Raw genomic sequence first — 22,423 nt, forward strand, 5'->3', positions numbered from 1 at the left:
GAGAGAACGGTATAACACAGTTATGGATGCTAATGATTCCGTCAAAATAACGCTGGAAGGAAAGACCTCGGAACAACTGAAAACTTTCATGTACTTTGTATATTAGGCGACACAATTACGGGAGCGAAACTATAAAATTTTTACATATATAAAGATTCAAATTTCACAGCTAGCTCTCGGAGAATCAAGTACCATGAAAATCGAGACTATCGAAAACGACAAAGGAAAATACAGGGATATGCAGAGTCATTCAAAATTATGTTAAAACTGAAATGGACATAACACGTATTGAAACGTATAGTACCGTGTATTACGTTGTATTTCTAGTTTTTGCACAGCTAATTATTGTAAAGTTTTCAGTCTCATCTGTTTTTTGCTGACACAATGACTGAACGATTGATACTGAAGCAAAGCAGATTTGCAGCAAGCCTGATGGAAGTGTATGGTTCGCTGACTCTTGTCCCTGTGTAAGTAGGCTGTTTAGGTTTTTATATTGGCAACGCCACGTAGCGCCCTGTATCAAAATCACTGACTGATGTGTGCAGTCTGTGGCTGGTTTGCATTGTTGGAATATTTGCTACTGTAGTGTTGGGCAGTTGGATGTGAACGGCGCATAGCGTTGCGCAGTTGGAGGTGAGCCGCCGCCAGCAGTGGTGGATGTGGGAAGAGAGATGGGAGAGTTTTGAGAGCGGACGATCTGGACGTGTGTCCGTCAGAAAAAAGAAATTTGTAAGACTGGAAGTCATGAACTGATATATACAGGGTGTTACAAAAAGGTACGGCTAAACTTTCAGGAAACATTCCTCACACACAACGAAAGAAAATATGTTATGTGGACATGTCTCCGGAAACGCTTACTTTCCATGTCAGAGCTCATTTCATTACTTCTCTTCAAACCACATTAATCATGGAATGGAAACACACTGCAACAGAACGTACCAGCGTGACTTCAAACACTTTGTTACAGGAAATGTTCAAAATGTCCTCCGATAGCGAGGATACATGCATCCACCCTCCGTCGCATGGAATCCCCGATGCGCTGATGCAGCCCTGGAGAATGGCGTATTGTATCACAGCCGTCCACAATACGAGCACGGAGAGTCCCTACATTTGGTACCGGGGTTGCGTAGACAAGAGCTTTCAAATGCCCCCATAAATGAAAGTCAAGAGGGTTGAGGTCAGGAGAGCGTGGACGCCATGGAATTGGTCCGCCTCTACCAATCCATCGGCCACCGAATCTGTTGTTGAGAAGCGTACGAACACTTCGACTGAAACGTGCAGGAGCTCCATCGTGCATGAACCAACATGTTGTGTCGTACTTGTAAAGGTACATGTTCTAGCAGCACAGGTAGAGTATCCCGTATGAAATCATGATAACGTGCTCCATTGAGCGTAGGTGGAAGAACATGGGGTCCAATCAAGACATTACCAACAATGCCTGCCCAAACGTTCACAGAAAATATGTGTTGATGACGTGATTGCACAATTGCGTGCGGATTCTCGTCAGCCCACACATGTTGATTGTGAAAATTTACAATTTGATCACGTTGGAATGAAGCCTCATCCGTAAAGAGAACATTTGCACTGAAATGAGGATTGACGCATTGTCGGATGAACCAATCGCAGAAGTGTACCCGTGGAGGCCAATCAGCTGCTGATAGTGCCTGCACACGCTGTACACGGTACGGAAACAACTGGTTCTCCCGTAGCACTCTCCATACAGTGACGTGGTCAACGTTACCTTGTACAGCAGCAACTTCTCTGACGCTGACATTAGGGTTATCGTCAACTGCACGAAGAATTGCCTCGTCCATTGCAGGTGTCCTCATCGTTCTAGGTCTTCCCCAGCCGCGAGTCATAGGCTGGAATGGTCCGTGCTCCCTAAGACGCCGATCAATTGCTTCGAACGTCTTCCTGTCGGGACACCTTCCTTCTAGAAATCTGTCTCGATACAAACGTACCGCGCCACGGCTATTGCCCCGTGCTAATCCATACATCAAATGGCCATCTGCCAACTCCGCATTGGTAAACATTGCACTGACTGCAAAACCACGTTCGTGATGAACACTAACCTGTTGATGCTACGTACTGATGTGCTTGATGCTCGTACTGTAGAGCAATGAGTCGCATGTCAACACAAGCGACGAAGTCAACATTACCTTCCTTCAATTGGGCCAACTGGCGGTGAATCGAGGAAGTACAGTACATACTGACGAAACTAAAATGAGCTCTAACATGGAAATTTAGCGTTTCCGGACACATGTCCGCATAACATCTTTTCTTTATTTGTGTGTGAGGAATGTTTCCTGAAAGTTTGGCCGTACCTTTTTGTAACACCCTGTATATTATGACTTTTGAACACTATTAAGGTAAATACATTGTTTGTTCTCTATCAAAATCTTTCATTTGCTAAATATGCCTATCAGTAGTTAGTGCCTTCAGTAGTTAGAATCTTTTATTTAGCTGGCAGTATTGGCGCTCGCTGTATTGCAGTAGTTCGAGTAACGAAGATTTTTTTGAGGTAAGTGATTCATGAAAGGTTCAAATGGCTCTGAGCACTATGGGACTTAACATCTGTGGTCATCAGTCCCCTAGAACTTAGAACTACTTAAACCTAACTAACCTAAGGACATCACACACATCCATGCCCGAGGCAGGATTCGAACCTGCGACCGTAGCAATTCATGAAAGGTAAAGGTTATTGTTAGTCAGGGCCATTCTTTTGTACGTATTATTGAAAGTCAGATTGCGTTGCGCTAAAAATATTGTGTGTCAGTTTACTGTTGATCAGAATAAGTAAAGAGAGAAATGTCTTAGTACGTTCAGTTTTTCTCAGCTGTTTGAAAATCAAATAACGTATGAGGTTTACCAGCACAGTCATTTATAATTTTCAAAAGGGAACGTTTCACCTGAAACGTATAGGCATTGACATGCACGTGAGCCACCAAGCCGTTTAACAATGCACCGTATCTGCAAGAAGTTTGCGGGCACGGGATCAGCAGCTAACCACTATCAAGACAATGCAGGACATCCAAGCTCAGGCAGATGTGAACAAAACATCGCTGTTGTAAAGGAAGACGTGTTGCACAGTCCTCCAAAATCAAGTGTACGATGCACGATGCAGTTTGGAAACAGGAAATCCTAAAAAAAACAATGTGGCGCATATTGGAACACGATCTTGGGATGAGACCATACCGCATCCAAGTAGCCCAAGCTTTAACATTAGCGCAGAAATGTAAGCGGCTGGAATGCTGTCAGATTTTAACTGAAATTACGAATATCCGGCAAGATATTCTGAATGTAATGGCCTTCAGCGAAGAAGAAACTCGTCATACAAATGGATTTGTGAATAAATGTAACACTATTTTCTGGGCCACCGAACACCCATGAGTCATTTGGGAGCATGAACGTGACTCCCCTAAAGGGAACGTTTGGCGCGCTATGACCGCCGCTGGGGTAATTGAACCCTGCTGTTTTACAACACGAAAAGTAGCTTCTGGTTGTCAACTTAACGATGTTGGAGGAGTACACCATTGATGAATTAGCACTACCAATCCGCTGTGCAAGCTATCTCCAACAAGATGGCGCTTCACCGCACTGGGCTCGTACTGTTAGAGACTATCTCGATGCTATGTTTCCGGATCGACAGATTGATCGTGTTGGATCATTGCGATGGCCTCCACAATCTCCTGACTTAACAAGGTATGATTTGTACGGTAAAGGAGCGCGTTTACAGTTGGAAAGAGCGCGCAATCGATGACCTAACAGACCGTATACGGGGTGTGATATCATCCAATCTCAGTGAAATGTGGGTACGGGTTTTAAATGCTGCTGTTAATCGTTGGCTTTTATATGTTGAACGTGATGGCGAACAAACTGAGTTCGCAGATGTTTAGCATTTGCAGCACATAAGTTAACACATTCGATGTATTTCGTTTATAGATGTATGTGAAGTTAATCAATTGTTTCTGCCATCTGAAAAAAAAAAAATGGTTCAAATGACTCTGAGCACTATGGGACTTAACATCTGAGGCCATCAGTTCCCTAGAACTTAGAACTACTTAAACCTAACTAACCTAAGGACATCACACACATCCATCCCCGAGGCAGGATTCGAACCTGCGACCGTAGCGGTCACGCGGTACCAGACTGAAGCGCCTAGAACCGCACGGCCACACCGGCCGGCCTCCCATCTGAGTGTTAACATAATTTTGACTTACACTGTCTGTAATTATAGTCTACATTTAACACAAGATACTGGTAAGTTGTTTGTGTGAGCTTGTCCACTTCGTGTGATCTGAAAGACAGGTGACGTTCAAGATAGGTATAGGTGCACATTCCCTGGCTGATCATACCTGGTGTCAGAAACAAATACGATGCGGTTCGGAAGTCTCCACGTAGAACAACGAAGCACAGATAGATTCGTAAGAGAAGATAAAAACGGAAAGATCTTCACAGTTGTAGTGCTAAGTTAAATACTGATAATGGTGAGTGTTCTCTTGAAGTTCTTAAATTAACTGCACGACACATATTGATCTCAAATTTCTGGGCGAAAACTTTTCAAATTTTTTTTTCTGAAAATACTGACACGAATTCTGTACTGACGAATGGAAAAACAGGTAGAAGCCGACCTCGGGGCAGATCAGCTTGGATTCCGTAGAAATGTTGGTACGCGCGAGGCAATACTGACCCTACGACTTATCTTAGAAGATAGATTAAGGAAAGGCAAACCTATTTTTCCAGCATTTGTAGACTTAGAGAAAGCTTTTGACAATGTTGACTCGAATACTCTCTTTCAAATTCTAAAGGTGACAGGGGTCAAATACAGGGAACGAAAGCCTACCGTATTTACTATTTGTACAGAAACCAGATGGCAGTTATAAGAGTCGAGCGGCATGAACGGGAAGCAGTGGTTGGGAAGGGAGTGAGACAGGGTTGTAGCCTATTCCCGATGTTATTCAATCTGTATACTAAGCAAGCGGTAAAGGAAACAAAAGAAAAATTTGGAGTAGGAATTAAAATTCATGGAGAAGAAATAAAAACTGACATTGTAATTCTGTCGGAGACAGCTAAGGACCTGGAAGAGCAGTAGAACGGAAAAGGACAGTGTCTTGAAAGGAGAAAAGGAGGATATAAGATGATCATCAACAATAACAAAACGAGGATAATGGAATGTAGTCGCATTAAATCAAGTGATTAGGAAATGAGACACTTAAAGTAGTAGATTAATTTTGCTATTTGGGGAGCAAAATAACTGATGATGGTCGAAGTAGAGAGGATATAAAATGTAGACTGGCAATGGCAAGGAAAGCGTTTCTGAAGAAGAGAGATTGGTTAACATCGGGTATAGATTTAGTTGTCAGGAAGTCCTTTCTGAAATATTTGTATGGAGTGTAGCACGGTAGTGAAACATGGACGATAAATAGTTTGGACAAGAAGAGAATAGAAGCTTTCGAAATGTGGTGCTACAGAAGAATGCTGAAGATAAGGTGGGTAGATCACGTAACTAATGAGGAGGTATTGAATAGAAATGAGAAGAGGAATTTGTGGCACAACTTAACTAGAAGACGGGAGCGGTTGATAGGACACGTTATGAGGCATCAGGGATGACCAATTTAGTACTGGAGGGAAGCGTGGAGGGTCAAAATCGTAGAGGGAGACCAAGAGATGAATACACTAAGCAGATTTAGAAGGATGTAGGCTGCAGTAGGTACTGGGAGATGAAGAAGCTTGTACAGGACAGAGTAGGATGGAGAGCTGCATCAAACCACACTGAAGACTATAACAACAGCAACATTTTTTTTCTGATTGAAATATTTGATGTGATGCTAAAGCAATTTTGCTAAGTACTGACGTAAACAAACTAATATGTCATCGTCATTGCTAAAATCGTAGACGTCTATGGCAAATTAAAAGTGTGATGTTTGGAGGGGAGTAACAAACTGCTACCTTCTCCTTCCAGAACCGAAACCTGGATGCGCACCTGGGCAGAAAATGGAAGGTGAATGAATAGCTAAGCGTAAAATAGCTTTTGAAAAGATGAAAGAATTGTTGACAGCAAATTCCGATAGAACTAAGAAATAGCGTAACGTTACGTGGCAGCAAATCATATACAGTCAAAGAGAAAGATGAAATATACTTGGATGATTTGGAAATGTGGTTGTACAGAAAAATGCTAAACATGAACTGGATTGTAATGATGACGAATGAAGAATTAGTTCTCAAAATAAGAGAAGAAATAAACCAGTGGAAAGGATAAAAATGAGGGAAACATCGACGCCGAGAGATATATGGCGAAGAAACTACCTGCGAAGGACAGTCATCGGAAAGACTGCAAGGCGAGGAAGAAACACCTTAGAATGTTGGATGACACTGAAAAATGACAAAGGTACCAGCAGGTTGAGGAAGAAACAAGACGTAGGCAAGTGGAAAGCCTCCATTCGATATGACAAACAAAAAGCAAGTAGAAAAAGAAAGAAATTGTAACGAGACACTTATTTAGGCTATTGCTGCAATTGATTAATTTCCGGTCTCCATTCTATGTGAAGTGGATTTTTTTTAATAATTACCATTATTCTTAAAATTATGTTTGTTCACTGTACACTGATTTAGTACTTAGATAGTAGTACGTGTAGTGGAAACAAACAAATACAACGGTAAAGACAGCTAAACGTATTTCAGAGAGAGGGCAGAACTGATAGGTGGGTACGGACAGTACGCAGACAAAAGATGTATGACAATTCGGAGATTCAACAAAGAGAAGAAGCGTCTCGGTTGCATGCCTTTCCTAGTAGTTCTTTGCGAATGTGTGTGGCAAGAAGCGACAGAGACAGTACGTGTAGCGTATGAAAACGCTATTTTGGTACCGCCAAAAGCGCTGCAGAATTACGCCGTCGTTGTGTCTAACGGCGGCCAAGTGTCCAACAATTATTTAATAACCAACTTTCGCAATGCTGAAATGTGTTTCACATGTCGGCCTTTTATGAGTGGTGGTGCCACTGCAGTACCGTGGTTCCTATTCTTCAATCGATGAATGAAGCCAACTTCTCTGTCTGTTCTGTGACATGTTCTATCCTAACGTAACGCTTCTACAGCATACTCGTGATTATGTGTTTACGAAATGAATAAAACTTTAGTAAAGGACCGGCGTAAAATGCGGCAAGCGATGGCTTGATTACTATCGTACTTGGAAGCAAATGGACGAAGTATCTTAGTCATTTTTGTGGCCGTAATGTCCGGAATTACTTTACAGATTTTTAAGGTCTTTAAATTCTGTCTGTGCAACTACCAGAAAATGTGCTTTTATATCTTCATAAGCATTTCGTTTTACTGCTGTAAAACTTCGTCAGTGGCCTAAAAAAAAGAGCATTTAAAATTGATTTGCTTTCTAGATCTAAAAAACAGTTTGTTATAAAATAAATGGAGCTGAAATTTGTTTTACTTGTAGCACTTATGTACAATTTTTGCTTACATTAGGAAGAAAATTTTTTTGTGTTTAATTGCAGACTACTGACGATTTTTATATCAGTAAAACCAGACATGATTGGTGATAAAAATTCACATTCCTGCAGTTGCACAGAAGAAATTTGAACAGCTTAAATCATTTAATAGTTATATACTCCAGGCACCGGTTATGGCAAATTCGCACTTTCAAACTAGGACTATGAGACTTTCAGCTTCGGTTAGTGGCCAAAAGCGCGTATGTTTCCGTTAATAATCAGCTCCTGTATAACTTGCAGATTTAACACGCTGTTGAATAGTGTAAATAAACAATAAATATACTGTGTTCGGTAATGAGAGTCAACTTCAGCAGCCAACCAGATACGTTATATCGGGCTGAGCTGTACCATTCGGACTGGTTAAACTTCTCACTCGACATTATGTTGGCTTGATGAGAGCCGATACAAGGCACTCCCAGGGGATCGTTGCAGTGGTATCCACATCAGTGAAGCCTCGCGCGTGTCAAAAGTCTCGCAGTTTACGGAAAACAAGTACAGATTAGCAAATATTCAAATGCTAGCCGCAATACGTTTTACTCTGAAATATTGGCTGAAACATTATCTGCTACCACAATGGCGGTGCAGTTTGTGGCTACATGTATTGAATTAACTTCGCTGAAATGATACGTATGTATCCCTTGTGGCAAGCTACGCCACAGACCTCGACCAAAACTGTTCCCCCAGAGGTGCTACGTCCACAACCACGTAGGAGTACTTCTGGAAATAGCTGTTCGGACAACATAAATGGAACATCAGTGACTGTGAAACTTTTGGGTTCGCGCTGGAGGCGTGGTAAGATGGTCTACTGCTTAAGGCCACCGCTCCCGATAAGTTAGAAATCCGGCTTCGGGACCCGGTATTTATCGCAACTGGTTCAAATGCGCCGCATAGCCCAGTTGCACATTTAGGGTGAAACCGACCGACGCGACATTTGAACATATGAGGGTTTACATACGCAAAAATAATACAGAATTTGACATTCAAAGTCACACTCAATGATCAGATTTGATCACTACAACTAACAGAACGCATAGAAGCCGATTCATTACCTGTATGAAAGTGAGTGACCAAGTGAATGCAAATATACAAAAAATTGGGAGGCAGAAATCAGTGGTGACAGGATGTACTTGAATGTGTTATTTCGACTCAGACAATGAGAAACCATACTAAAATTATTGCGAAAAACAAAGGAACTGAAACAATACTACAGCTGAGCAGCTATTAACTACTGAAACGTCCTGCATAAGAACTACATGCAGCCATCATTACTCTTTCGAAATTACGTTCGTTTGTTCCTTTTCGTCGCTTTGCATCTTCTGCTATTCCCAGAATGAGATTTTCACTCTGCAGCGGAGTGTGCGCTGATATGAAACTTCCTGGCAGATTAAAACTGTGTGCCCGACCGAGACTCGAACTCGGGACCTTTGCCTTTCGCGGGCAAGTGCTCTACCAACTGAGCTACCGAAGCACGACTCACGCCCGGTACTCACAGCTTTACTTCTGCCAGTACCTCGTCTCCTACCTTCCAAACTTTACAGAAGCTCTCCCGCGAAAGGCAAAGGTCCCGAGTTCGAGTCTCGGTCGGGCACACAGTTTTAATCTGCCAGGAAGTTTCATCTTCTGCTATTGTTTACTCGACATTCTTGGACTAACTTCAAAATAACACATGTGGCGGTGCTTCGTTACTGCCGGGTTATGTTATGTTAACATGAAAATCGTGTTATTTATTTGTGAAAAGAATATGCTCTGTGAAGCTAGACTAGGCGGTGTGTGTGTGTGTGTGTGTGTGTGTGTGTGTGAGAGAGAGAGAGAGAGAGAGAGAGAGAGAGAGAGAGAGAGAGAGAATATTAGACTACATAGGCACACCACAACACGAACAAAAGACGACTGGAAAACTACGTTAATATATCAACCCAAAACGTAGTGAACTGTGATAGAGAAGTGTTGAGTCTAAATGTGTTCGACAAACGCCGAAATTTGTATATCATGTGAACGCAGACCAACTAAGTACAACTCCAGACGGCGCATGTGCACTAGTAAGATCACAAATTGTAAGCAGAAACAAACAGTAATTTAACCTCACGAAATTTGTGCCACAAGAAACTGTTTCTCGTCTAAAAACAAGACAATAACAAGGAACTGTAGCGCCGTAACGAATCTGTAATTATTATATACAAAAACAATCGTGAATTACAGACCACTGGAGATGCTTCACAAATAAAAAGAAGTGGAACGCGTGTAGCACAACACAGACCGCCGTTCATTTAGTTGCATTAGACTAACCACATTAGCAAGACATATAAATAATATTGTGAGGGCATGGGAAAAGGAAATAAAAGGAATTCAGCTTGGGATTAAAAAAGAGCAGGGAATTAGGGTGAAGTGTCTGGCTTTCGCGGACGATCTTGCCATTCTAACAACAGAGAGGAAGCCAAACTTGCATTGGAAAAACTACACGAAATCTCACAGAAAACTGGGCTACAAAACTCCTACGAGAAAATATAGTTCCGGCGGAGGTTCGAGTCCTCCCTCGGGCACGGGTGTGTGTGTTTGCCCTTAGGATAATTTAGGTTAAATAGTGTGTAAGCTTAGGGACTGATAACCTTATCAGTTAAGTCCCACAAGATTTCACACACATTTTGAGAAAACACAGTATATGGAAAACAAAACCCGTAGGTAACCCCCCATTACTACTGAATACGGGAAAGTGGCACAAGTTGCCCACTTCAGATATCTGGGAGAGATAATCCAACCATCAGGACGGAACTCAATAGCCAATAAAGATAGAATCTCCAGATTGCAAAAAGCATATAGCTCACTTGGAATCACTATAATAAGAAATCTATTTCTGTCAATGCGAAAATAAGGCATTACAACACAGTAGTCCCACCAGAAGCATTTTATGCTGCAGAAACTACAGTGATTCACGGTCATACTAAGATCAGAGAGATTGAAAAGCAGGAAAGAAAAATTCTGATGAAAATATATGGAGCAGTGTTTCGGGAAGGAATTTGGATGAAGAGGCCAACGAGAGAGATTTACAAAGACATAGAAACAATAACAGACACCATTACAAAGAGAAGGATGAAATTTTAAGGACATATCAGCAGGATGAGTAAAAGCAGGCGCACAAGACAAATCTTTGAGATAGTAAACAAGAGCAAAAACAAGACAAAGTGGATCACTGAAGCAGAAGAAGACATTAAAGAACTGGGGATCACACAAGACAACATAAACAATAGAGAACAGTTTAGAAATATCATACAGAAACACACACTTAAACAAGAACATACGGAGAACAGAATGGGAAAAAGATGGTCGGAAGAACGCAAGAGAGAACACAGTGAACGTATGAACAGAATTGGGAAGAACGAAGAAAGAAGAAGAAATCATGACTACTCAAGTTCAATCGCTCTCTCAAAAGGGAATAATCGAAAATAATATACATATCGTTCTCGTGGGGAAACGTACGGACATTTATTAAATACCAATTACTTTCCTTCTTTGTTCACGAAACTAACTTAGTAAATTCCTTTCACGTTACCGCCCGTACTGGTAAGTTTTCAAGCTCGTAATATACAAAAAAATGTTTCAAGACTCTTGTGTTTGTAGTTTTCAGATGTGAAGATGGCCTAATTCGGCCGAAACAGGGAAACTAACTTATTTTCGGCCATAATGGCTACCTTTGTGAACTGTGACTATGTTATTAAAGTAAAAAGTGACCTGGACTGCGTTATTCACAAAATTATTAAACAATACTAAATTATTTCGCCATTCTATATAATTCAGAGAAACTCTTTCCGTTCCGATGCGATAGCGATCGCTTACTTGGGCTCTAATTGTATTGAGTTATTAAATAATGCCTTGCACTCGTGCCACGTAATTGCCTACAAAACGGGGGAAAGCGAGTGGAGCAGCTATCTTCGCCTGCCTCCAACTTAGCACCCGGCTAAGAGAAAGTTAAGTGATCAGCGTGGCGCACTCTGTCGCCTGGTTCCGGGCCACGTGTCGTGACGTCACGGCCGGAAGGGCTCCCTCACAATAGCTCGCCCCGGGCGCGGCGTTCCAGTGACTCACGCCACGCGACCACGGCAGCGGGCACTCTCTCCTCTGCTGTGTACCTGCCAACCAGTTCTGCCCTAGCGAGACTTCTAATGCGGACGCTTTGAAGACGGTGTCAGAATTATTTAACATCCACGAAGGATGTGGACGGTAAACATTTCTCATCTTGTGAACGGGACAGTACTTATGCACGGGTTATCTATGCTGGAGTCTAGGGGCTTCTACCACAAAGGGGTCAACACCACAAAATTTTAAATTTCAACATGTAGTTTTCACGCTGTTGTGCGGTCCCCTTATAATCTTACAAGACGTATCATAATTATTTTGTATGATTTCTTTTTCTTTCAGGCCGAGTTTTTTCAGTGAATAGACGATGGCAGTTAAATCGGTATTCACCTCTCAAAGTCCGCATTTCTTCGCTTCGGATTACAAGTGACACCCTGTCAAACCCGTGGCAATTCAGGTGGCAAAAACCGCTCGATTTTTTTAAAGAATGGTTACCAGATTTTTTGCAGATTGAAATGAATAATATTTTGAAAAAACTCATTTCTTCTTCTCGCGTCATCCAAAACGGGACACTTAAAACGTTAAAGGTGTTTTCGACACTGTTCCAGGGATGCACCTATTACTTATTATCATAACAACAGTGGAAAAAGTTAGTTTTCAAAACGGAAGTAGATCAAAATGAGGTTTCGATCCTCCATGTTACAAGAAAACCTCCATACTCTGCCATTCATCAGAAATGAAAGTGGTATTCTAAGACAACTGCCGGCCGCGGTGGTCTAGCGGCTCTAGGCGCTACAGTGCGGGACCGCGCGACTGCTACGGTCGCAGGTTCGAATCCTGCCTCGGGCATGGATGTGTGTGATGTCCGTAGGTTAGTTAGGTTTAAGTAGTTCTAAGTTCTAGGGGACTGATGACCACAGATGTTAAGTCCCATAGTGCTCAGAGCCATTTGAACCATTTTTTTAAGACAACTAAGTTATGTACATCTTCTCGTAACGTCATTGATATGAAATGTAGGTGCAAACTAACTAGCTAATAAAATCATTTTAAACTATCGTTTTAAGGCTGATTGTTTGGGAAAGGATTGCATTTGGATTAAACATAGGTGAATTTGCTTCATTGACACATTCCTTTCGTTACCTTGCATTAGTTAAGAAATATGGAGCTACCGTACGTTATTTTTAAAACTGCAGTAAATGAATTTTCCATGGGCATTAAAAAAAGTAAATATAGTTGTTCACAGCGATGTTAATAAATCTTGGTGACTACTTCGATGATTTAAATTCTTTATGATTTAATGAACTCATGAGATTAGAAACCTAAACTGAATAATAAAATTTAATACAAATGAATAATGAATCTTAAGTCCTCCGTTCAGGATTTTTATTCCGAAAACTGTTCTATAAATGCTAAGTTTGCTGATTAGTTATGAGAACTCCCCTCTTGAAGGGCCCGCACCACAGGTTCAGCGCAAATATCTACGGATCCTAAATATAGTCCTGCTTCCTATGATGTTCAATATCTTCTAAAACCAGTGCAGCTAAAAAAAATCCAATTCAAGATAGATTTATTGTCGAAATTTCTCTCTCTTCACAAGAAATTCCAAAAGCTTTGAGAGTTGTGGAAACCCGCACTTTGTTAGAACGTGAGAATATTACTCAGTTGGGCTAATGGATCCGCCATTGCCTTGTACATGGTCAACCCCATTTGACCTCGGCAAAACATCTGAAGTTGTTCAGGGTTATTTTCTGATTACTTTAGCATACGAGGCCCGTGCACCTCAGCGGCTCGCTCATAATTATCATTTACTCTGTTTGTTGCTCTCATTATCTAAGATTCTGTGAAAATACCTTCACAACATTGCAAAAGCGTGTAATATGTCGCTGAACAATACCGCACAACTGAGTTTTCCGGGTTTAGGTCAGTTGGCATACTTGCCCCAGCGCACATGGTATTGCCACGGGGGTTACTAATTTTCAATAATTTATTATGAAAATGAACCTACTTTTTTATTACTTATCAGAAAAAAGTCTTGATGCACAACGCGGAGGTGGATAATAAAGGATGGTTACACAATTTTCCCGATGCAGAAACAAAATGCACAAAGCAATATGCATTTTACCAGGATCTAGAAAGCTTTCGTCACTTAATAAATACAGCCTTCTGCTACTTGATGTGCGAACACTCAGTCGCCGAGGCTAACACCAGTATCATTGTTTTAGGTTGAACAACAAGTAAACTGTTCTTGTTCTACTGATTTTTTGTAAACTAGTTTTCGGCTTATTAGGTCATCTTCAGGAAACAACTGAATAGTGTCTGAAATGGACGCAAGTTCTTACGTAACTACAGACTACTGGCAACGACACACTCCATTTGCATAGTGTGTTGCGCATCACACTTGTTTCTTAACCTTGAAGTTATAATTCACACAATCGACAATGTTATTTCACTAAGAACTTAAACTGCTCAATTTCAATGTTTAATAGACAGCTGTCAATGTCTTCACGAGAATTACGATGGGTGTGTGAACAAATCATAAAAAACCAGATTCCAGCATTCTGGCTATAGCTGTATGTATTTCTCACGAGATGGGCTGTTAATGTGCTACGGCAGCTGTGTACACGCTGAGTTGTAGGAGCGATCCCAAAACAAAATATCTTCATGGAACTATAATCCGTTCATCATAAGAATAAACCTGGTGTAAACATTGCACTATGTATTCTTCCGCGTTTGCTGGAGCCACACTGGATGTCCGTTTCTCGTGGGACTGCAGCCAAACTGTCTCGAGTACTGTCAAATACAATAACAAGGGTACGTTTTGTGCTGTGAATTACGCGCTCATCGACTTAGCGATATTACAGGACAACAGCTTTACCGGCGCGTTTAACTTGGACAGCACTCGCCGGTCAGCTGGTACAGTTAGCCTACAGTGACGTGGCCAGCTGCAGTTAACACGTAAAGAAGAGGCGAGCAGAGGAGCAATACAGCTTCGGAATGTCATTTAATTTTTAAATAGAATGAAATAACGATGCAAAACTCCCACAAAACGCTCCTTAGACGACTAGACGAAAAACCGCAAGACATTATCGTTTTTTTGCTAACTTACTATTGTAATTAAAAACAAGAATGATGAAAATTTGTGATTTAACCACAGGGTAATTTGTCTGCATAAGCGTAAGAGAGTATTGAAGGATTTCACCGTGTAGTTAAATACTGAAGCCACTGAAGGTATTACTTACAGTCAGTCGTCTGGTAATCTCTTAGCTTCTTCCTTATCCGAATCCAAGAAATACATTTCAGTTCTGGAAGTGTCACCTGCTACGTTGATGACGAGCCTATCAATAAAAGTCCACTAAACCAACCAGGCGCAGAATTTTCTCTTTTATGACGGGCCGTTCTATATCCCGCGAGCGTTCGGCAGTGACGTGAAAAAGGTGCGTGCGTTAGTTCCAGTACGTCTAGCAGCCTAACAGTCTTGTTACTTCTCGTGGCAAATCATACAACTTGGCTCTAGATCAGTTCAGTTGGGTTCTATTGTAATTGTAAAGTAGCAAATGCAAAATTGCAGCATTTGTATGATATGCTGGATGCTGTGAAAATGATTGTTTTTCATGTTTCTACGATACTTATGTACCTCTGTGGTATAAAACGACAGACATGGTCCAAATAAAGAGGATATGGTTTTTCATTTTTGCCTTGCAAAATTAAATTGTGTTTTCGTAATTTAAGTAAACCACCGGTAATTAAGGATTTGTATTTGAAATGAAAACAGGAATTTCGCATCCAGTATGTAATTAGAAACAAGGAGACGTCCATTGTTCATAAAAATGATGAAGTTTTATAATTACGAGATGTTGGTATTTCAAACTGAACGAGAAAAAAAATATGATACTGGGAGGTTTGAATTAAACGTACTATTATCTGCTCGTGGTCTTGCGGTAGCGTTCTCGCTTCCCGCGCACGGGGTCCCAGGTTCCATTCCCGGCGGGGTCAGGGATTTTTCCCTGCCTCTACATGACTGGGTGTTGTTGTGTCACCATCATCATTCATCCCCATTACGGTCGGAGGAAGGCAATGGCAAACCATTTCCGCTAGGACCTTGCCTAGTCTGCGGTGCGGGCGTCCTGCATAGTCCACCTATGCTCCTCGGAGTATCTGTACTTCGTTCATAATCCATTACGCTACCGTCGGTGCTACACATTCGATGTGGGTTTCCATGTGTTGGGGAAACTTGAAACCGATTATCTCCGTAAATTTATGAAAAACGTTAAGAATAGCCTATTTCTCGGCACTTTTTAACCCTGTTCTACGCGCGTGTTTCACTGTTGAACAGAAAGCAGCCTCAGCCATTTTCATAATGCGCATTAACAGCGCGACAATCAGAGCACAACGCTGCAGAGGCTGTGACTGTACACGATTGTTGAAATAAAAACTACGTAGCTAAAGCGTGGTAAAGAAACACGTCGATGGCCGTTAATATATTTGAATATCGTAAAGTTTCATTTAACGTAACTTAGTAATAAGATATCTAATACATAAGTAGGACGTACTTCCAAGAGCGTAACAACACCAGTGTTCGTGTGCTACGACTTCTGACCAATCACCGCGGTTGTGTTCGGTGCAGACGCAATCCTGTAAAATATCGCTTTCGTTTTCAGAAATTTGCTGAATGAAATATTTTCTTGAAAAATGGACGTTACCTCTTTTATGGTTTGGGCATTCCCCACAGTACGAATCGTCGAGTATTTATAAGTTGTATTATTTGAAGAAAAGTAAATTGCGACGCGTATCATCATTCTAAACATATCCATCAGAGTATACAGATTGATTGATAACGAATCCTATAAACATATGGTACTTCTGGAGTATTTGCCATTTACCAATATCTTGTTGGCCAGAAAATTAAGCAAAATGTGAGTCACGTTCATACGGACTTTTTTTTCCTTTTTCCAGTCACTAACGGTTTGCCACCCTTCCTGCCTCCCTCCACTAACCAAAAACGAACTGTCACGAAATCCGTATGTTGATTAGATTACAATCTCTCATAGGAAAAGATCTGAAGCGCTTCTTTTATGGCAGGAAACACTCCAGCACTAAAAGCCTGCGCTCATGTAATCTGCCGATGACGTCTGTATACCCACTAAGAACTTATTCCCCAATGGAGCGCTAACCACACGGGTGGGCGTCAAATTGATTATCAGCCAACTGCCCCGGCCACATAACACGCCTTCAGTGATGTCTTTATCAGCCGCGCTAATGAATTACTTCCGGTTGGGAGAGCTCTCGTGACTTACTTAACGGCGCTAAGGTATTACGGCTTTACAGGTGAACAAAACATACGTAGCCATTTAGAAGTGCCAAAAATTAACCGTTAAGAGTTCTTTAGTGCGGTGTTTCGTAAATGACAAAAGGGTTAACGTTCCACATATCGGCACCCTGCTAGCGATGTATTGTTTAGTAACTATTTTTGCACATCTATTAACGATGTCAGACATATTTTACACATGAATGCGTTTTTTCTTGTGATATTTAACACACAAGCGGTCACATTACTGTAAGACTGACCTGTTCTATTGTGCTTAAGAGTATGCACTTCATTTGAGTGCAACGTGAGAGCAAGCCAAAGGACGCAACTCAAGGTCAAGCCACCAAAACGAAGCATACTCACGCAAAAGTGCCCAATTTCTGGAACAGCATAAAAAGTCCATTATTTGTTGGCATGTACTGCAGATGCCTCCCTCACCCACATTTGTTCTGGGCTGAAGTGGTGGAATTTCAACATACGGAAGCGCGTTAAGAGAGTTTCTGCATTTCATTTAGTACATTTTATGTATAGGAGAGGCGTTTCATGCAGAGAAATGAGTCAATGAAAAGATTTACGTTACTAATATCAAGGTTGGATTTTTGTCTGTCGAAACAGTGGTCTGAAACAGGAAAGGGAGAATGGGTTCTAAAATGGCTGCCCGAAATCCTGATATCGTTTTTACTTGCTTGTGCAAATGCACACTTAAGATATAAACCGTCACAGTGTTGAAATAAACATAGGAGTACTATCTTCCACTATCTTAGGGATTACTGATCTAGTTCTCTTCAATATTAATATCGACAAGAAATTAATGTCTAAAAAATGTGACAGCGCAAATATTCCAATCTCCAAATCTGCGCCATTTACGTAATTAAATGCCACACATCTTCATATTTTGTAGCTGAGTGAAAGTAACATACTTTTGACAATGGTAAGAAGAACTTAAAGAGGGGAAATAGCGAACACTTATATTGCTCAAGTCTCCTATGGCAATCGCCTGACAAAATTTGAACAACATGCATGTCATACATGTTGCGTAGAAGAACTCTTACAAGAAACAGGGCTACGGTTATAGGGAACACCAAACTAACAAATTTATGTCTGCAGAAAACGAATTCACACAATGTTTGTTTCTCATTGTTAAGACAGGTTGTTGTAATCCTAGTATATTTTGAGTTTTTGATGGAATTCCTTTTGATTTCTGTCTCCAGCCAAAGGCCACCCGCCCGTCGATGCGTTGAATGGTATCAGCGATGCTTTTTCTTCATGTTCTTGGCTTTCTTTACGCGCTTTCATTGTGCACTGCTTCCAAAGCACTTCGTAGTATTACATGTCGTAACGCTTCTATGAGAGCAGACATTTTAAAATTATAGCTAATATTTTACCACGTTAATGTCTAAAAAAAGGTTACGACGGTTACCCACAAACTAATGCACCCCTTTTTTTTCAGCTGATTACAATGCTACGAATGCGAAACGTTACGTTATGTATTATTTGAAGTCTAATGAGTGAGCGCGCCAAGTTTCCGTCACTTCCGACAGATGGCATAACTAGAGGGCAGTTTCAAAATGCGTGTGTAGGTGATGTACGTTACAAGCAACGTGCCGCCACTGAATTTTTCACTGCTGAGAAACAAACTGTGGGGAATATTCACAAACGCTTGTGCAAAGTCTATGGAGCATCTGCTGTCGACAGAAGTACTATTAGATGCTGGGCACGGAGGGTGAGGTCATCAGAAGGTGGTTCGGCGGAGCTCCACGATTTGCAGCGGTCAGGGGATCATCCATGGCTGTCATCACACCTGGCACACCTGACCTAGCCCCCTCGGGCTTCCACTCGTGGAAGACATTTTGAGGACGATGAGGACGTGATTCACACAGGGAAGCACTGGCTCCGCCACCACGACAAGTATTGTTACCGACAGGGCATACACGTCCTTGTTTCACACTGGAGGAAGGCCATAAAACAGAATGGAGATTACGTGTAAAAACCAGGTGTGTAGATAAAACCCATTGTTTCCTGTGTGTAATTGTCGTTTTGTTCAATAAAGAATTGATGAAGGAAAAATACTGCGGTTCATTACGTTCTGGGCAACCCTCGTGTACTGTCCAAATTCTATTTTTTGTTTTATTATTAACTCTATTAGCTTATGCAGAATTTTACTGTTCTTGTCAATGTTTTCGTAAAAAATGACTGTACAGTTCAAGTGCACGAAGCGACACCCAACGGCTAAGCCTCTTCGTTGCTTGCACCGTAGTAGCAAGCATAGTATGCTGACAGTGACATGACATTACGGACAAATGTAATTGTTTATCACAATTTTATTATGTTTTTACTTCTTTTGACGGTGCCTACGTCGACAACAAACTGTTTATATTTTATTTAGTACTGTAGAATGTTGCCTCTTAGCTGCTTCTCATGTAAGTTACATACGTGCTACTTCCAGTAATGTCGTATGCTATTGTAATGTTCCTATTATAATTTTGCACACTGTATTTGTCTTTTCTAAAGATATCAGATAATGATCGTAAACGTCGAAAGCTGCTATAAAATTTCTGCTCTTGGAGACTATTTTACTGCACAATTTAGGGAAAACATGGAAAAACGAAATGTGTATTGCCAGACGGCGGGTTTGAACAGCCGTCTTCCCGATGGCGAATCCAGTCGCTTGTGAGTGGCTCGGAAGGTATTTGTCAGGCTAGAAATCCAGAGGTCTAGGGTTCAATTTTCGGTCGGTCCAAAGTTTTTTCTGTCATTAATCGCTTGTATCACCTCTGGCAATGATCTTCTGTTCCGTGCCAAATTGCGCTGTAGTTCGGCGTCCACGTCCAACTTTGTATCTCCCTAAACTGGCTAGGTATACCAACGGAAAAGTGGGAGCAAAGGACGGACGTACTACCTCCAAAATAGGAATGCCACCTGGTGGCGTTGTAGACACGTGACGCGGAAGGTAAACTATATAAAAGGAGCAGACACGAATGGGGAATAACTATCGATGATAGGCCGCCAATGCCGGAAAATCTACTGAAATAAGGAACTTGCAGACTGTTACGGTACAGCGCCTGCAAATGAACCTTTCAGAAATAGCGAAGCTGTTCGACCTTTCGCGTGCTGACGTCATATCTATGGAAACTGGTTGAAGGACGCTGACACCACAAAAGGCGGCAAGAACTGCACGTCATCACAGAACATGGAGATCGAAGACTGGCTGCTCTGTGGTATATGATAGGCGGTGATCTGTGTAAGAACTGGTGATAGAGTGCAGTGCTGCTGGGGCACAAGTGTTTCTGAGCACATCGTTCGGCGCACGTAACTGAACACAGGGCTCTCCAGTAAACGACCCCTACGTGTTCCTATGCAGACGCAACGACATGATCAATAATAACTGGAGAGATGCAGGGCCATCGTGATCACCGGAAACGTATCGCCTGGACGACTGAATGACGTTTTTGGCTTCAGTAGGTCGACGGTTACGTCATCATCCGGGCGAACGGCTGTTCGAAACATGCACAGCACCCCCGGACCCAATACTGTTGTATGGAGCACATTCACCAGCGCTTCCATGTGACCTGTGGTGTTAATCAAAGGCAACGTGACATCTGTGGACTGTGTGAACATTATTGCGGACCACCTGCCTCCGTTCACGTTTAGTGTCTTCCCCAGTGGCGATGGCGTACTCCAGCAAGATAACCGTTCGTGTTAAAAGGCCAGAATCGTGCTACGGTAATTTGAGAAGCTTGATATGAAACTCACGCTGGTGTCTTGGCGGTCAAATACGCCAGATGGTAATGCGATGGAACACATCTGGGGAAATACTGGGCGCAGCTCCGCACCCACAAACAACGATCCACAATTAACGGCAGCTGCGTGACCCGTGCGTAAACACCCGGTGCTACACACTTCCGATAGCATACGAAGACCGAATCCATTTCACAATGGCCGGCCGTGGTGGCCAAGCGGTTAAAGGCGCTACAGTCTGGAACCGCGCGACCGCTACGGTCGCAGGTTCGAATCCTGCCTCGGGCATGGATGTATGTGATGTCCTTAGGTTAGTTAGGTTTAAGTAGTTCTAAGTTCTAGGGGACTGATGACCTTAGAAGTTAAGTCCCATAGTGCTCAGAGCCATTTGAACCATTTCACAATGTATCGCTGGTGCACTGCGTTCCAAAGGAATCAATACGTTATCAAGCACGTGGTCGTAATGTTTTTGTCCATTACTGTACATAGTAATTGCACTAAAGTGTTAAGTACAATATTCTAGTTGACGAGAGCTTTAAATTTCATCCCATGTAGGATGTTCGAATGGACCAACCTCACCCTTGATGATCAATGGGGATGGTACGCGGTTTCGGCTCGCTGCCGGTGCCGACTACCAATAGTCGGTGAAAGCGCTGGCAAGCTGCGCCCGGCGCAGATAAATTACAGTCATAATTCTGTTATCCGGTCCATCGAGTCGAGCGGCTTTGTGGCTGCTCCCATTCATTTGGCATTCGGCAGGCGCTGCGCTGCTCGCTATTAGGCGCTAATACATCGGCACGTACACGGCGCGCAGAGGCGACGCGATGCCCGGCCAATGGCACGGCCGGGCGAACTCCCGCCTACAATAATCTAATTCACGTGATTTACAGTCGCCGGTAATAGCGGGCGTGGCAGATATGGAAGGGGCGCCCGGATGCCGCTCTCTACCGGAAGCCGGGAGGTTTCTATCAAAAACGGGCGATTCCATTTCCGCCAGGGAAACGGCGCGACGTGGGGTTAGAGCACGGAAGCCACCGTTTGTGCCCAACCGTCGTGCAACCATATCGACGCACGGTATTCCACTGCCAACTGCGCTACACTGTTCTACTCTCGATTTCAATGACTTTGTAAAACTAAAAGGAACTAATAAGCTAGTCTGTATAAGCTTGAGGGTAGAAGACTGTTTTGGCATTACTCGGACAAGAAAACAGCCTTTGGTGTCAGTAGGATCAGTCGTATTTGTGATAGATAGTAGCTCTATTAGGCTATATGACGATGTCCGCCCCCTTAGCTGAGTGGTCAGCACGTCTGACTGCCATGCAGCGGACCCAGATTCGATTCCCGGCGGTGTAGGAAATTTTCTCCGCTCGGGGACTTTATGTCTCGTTGTCTTCCCATACTTTCATCATCATCCGCGCGCACGTCACCCAATGTTGCTTCATCTAGAAAGATCTGCGATTCGGCGGCCGAACTTCAGGTTGGGGATTCCCAGCCATCAGCGCCATACGACCAATTCATTTTACTTAACTGTGACGTTCGGTAATCATCAAGTGTCCGATGGGTCATTCCAAGACCCGGGCCGCCGCCCACAACCAGGTGACGGGCAATATTATACCTATAACTTCTCTATTCAGTTCTCTTCCTTCCTTCTTTCTAAATATTTAATTTCGTTTTGTTTATTAATATCTTACTTGATTTTGTATTAGTTATAAGTTTTTCTAATGCTGCACAAAAAAAGATATCAAATGGATCTAAACAGAGCCCGCCTCCACGTGGCGGGACACGGGCAACGGTGTGAGTGGGGACGGGAGCC

Source organism: Schistocerca nitens, chromosome 4 (genome assembly GCF_023898315.1).
Source record: "Schistocerca nitens isolate TAMUIC-IGC-003100 chromosome 4, iqSchNite1.1, whole genome shotgun sequence".
In the NCBI taxonomy this organism is placed as follows: Eukaryota; Metazoa; Arthropoda; class Insecta; order Orthoptera; family Acrididae; genus Schistocerca; species Schistocerca nitens.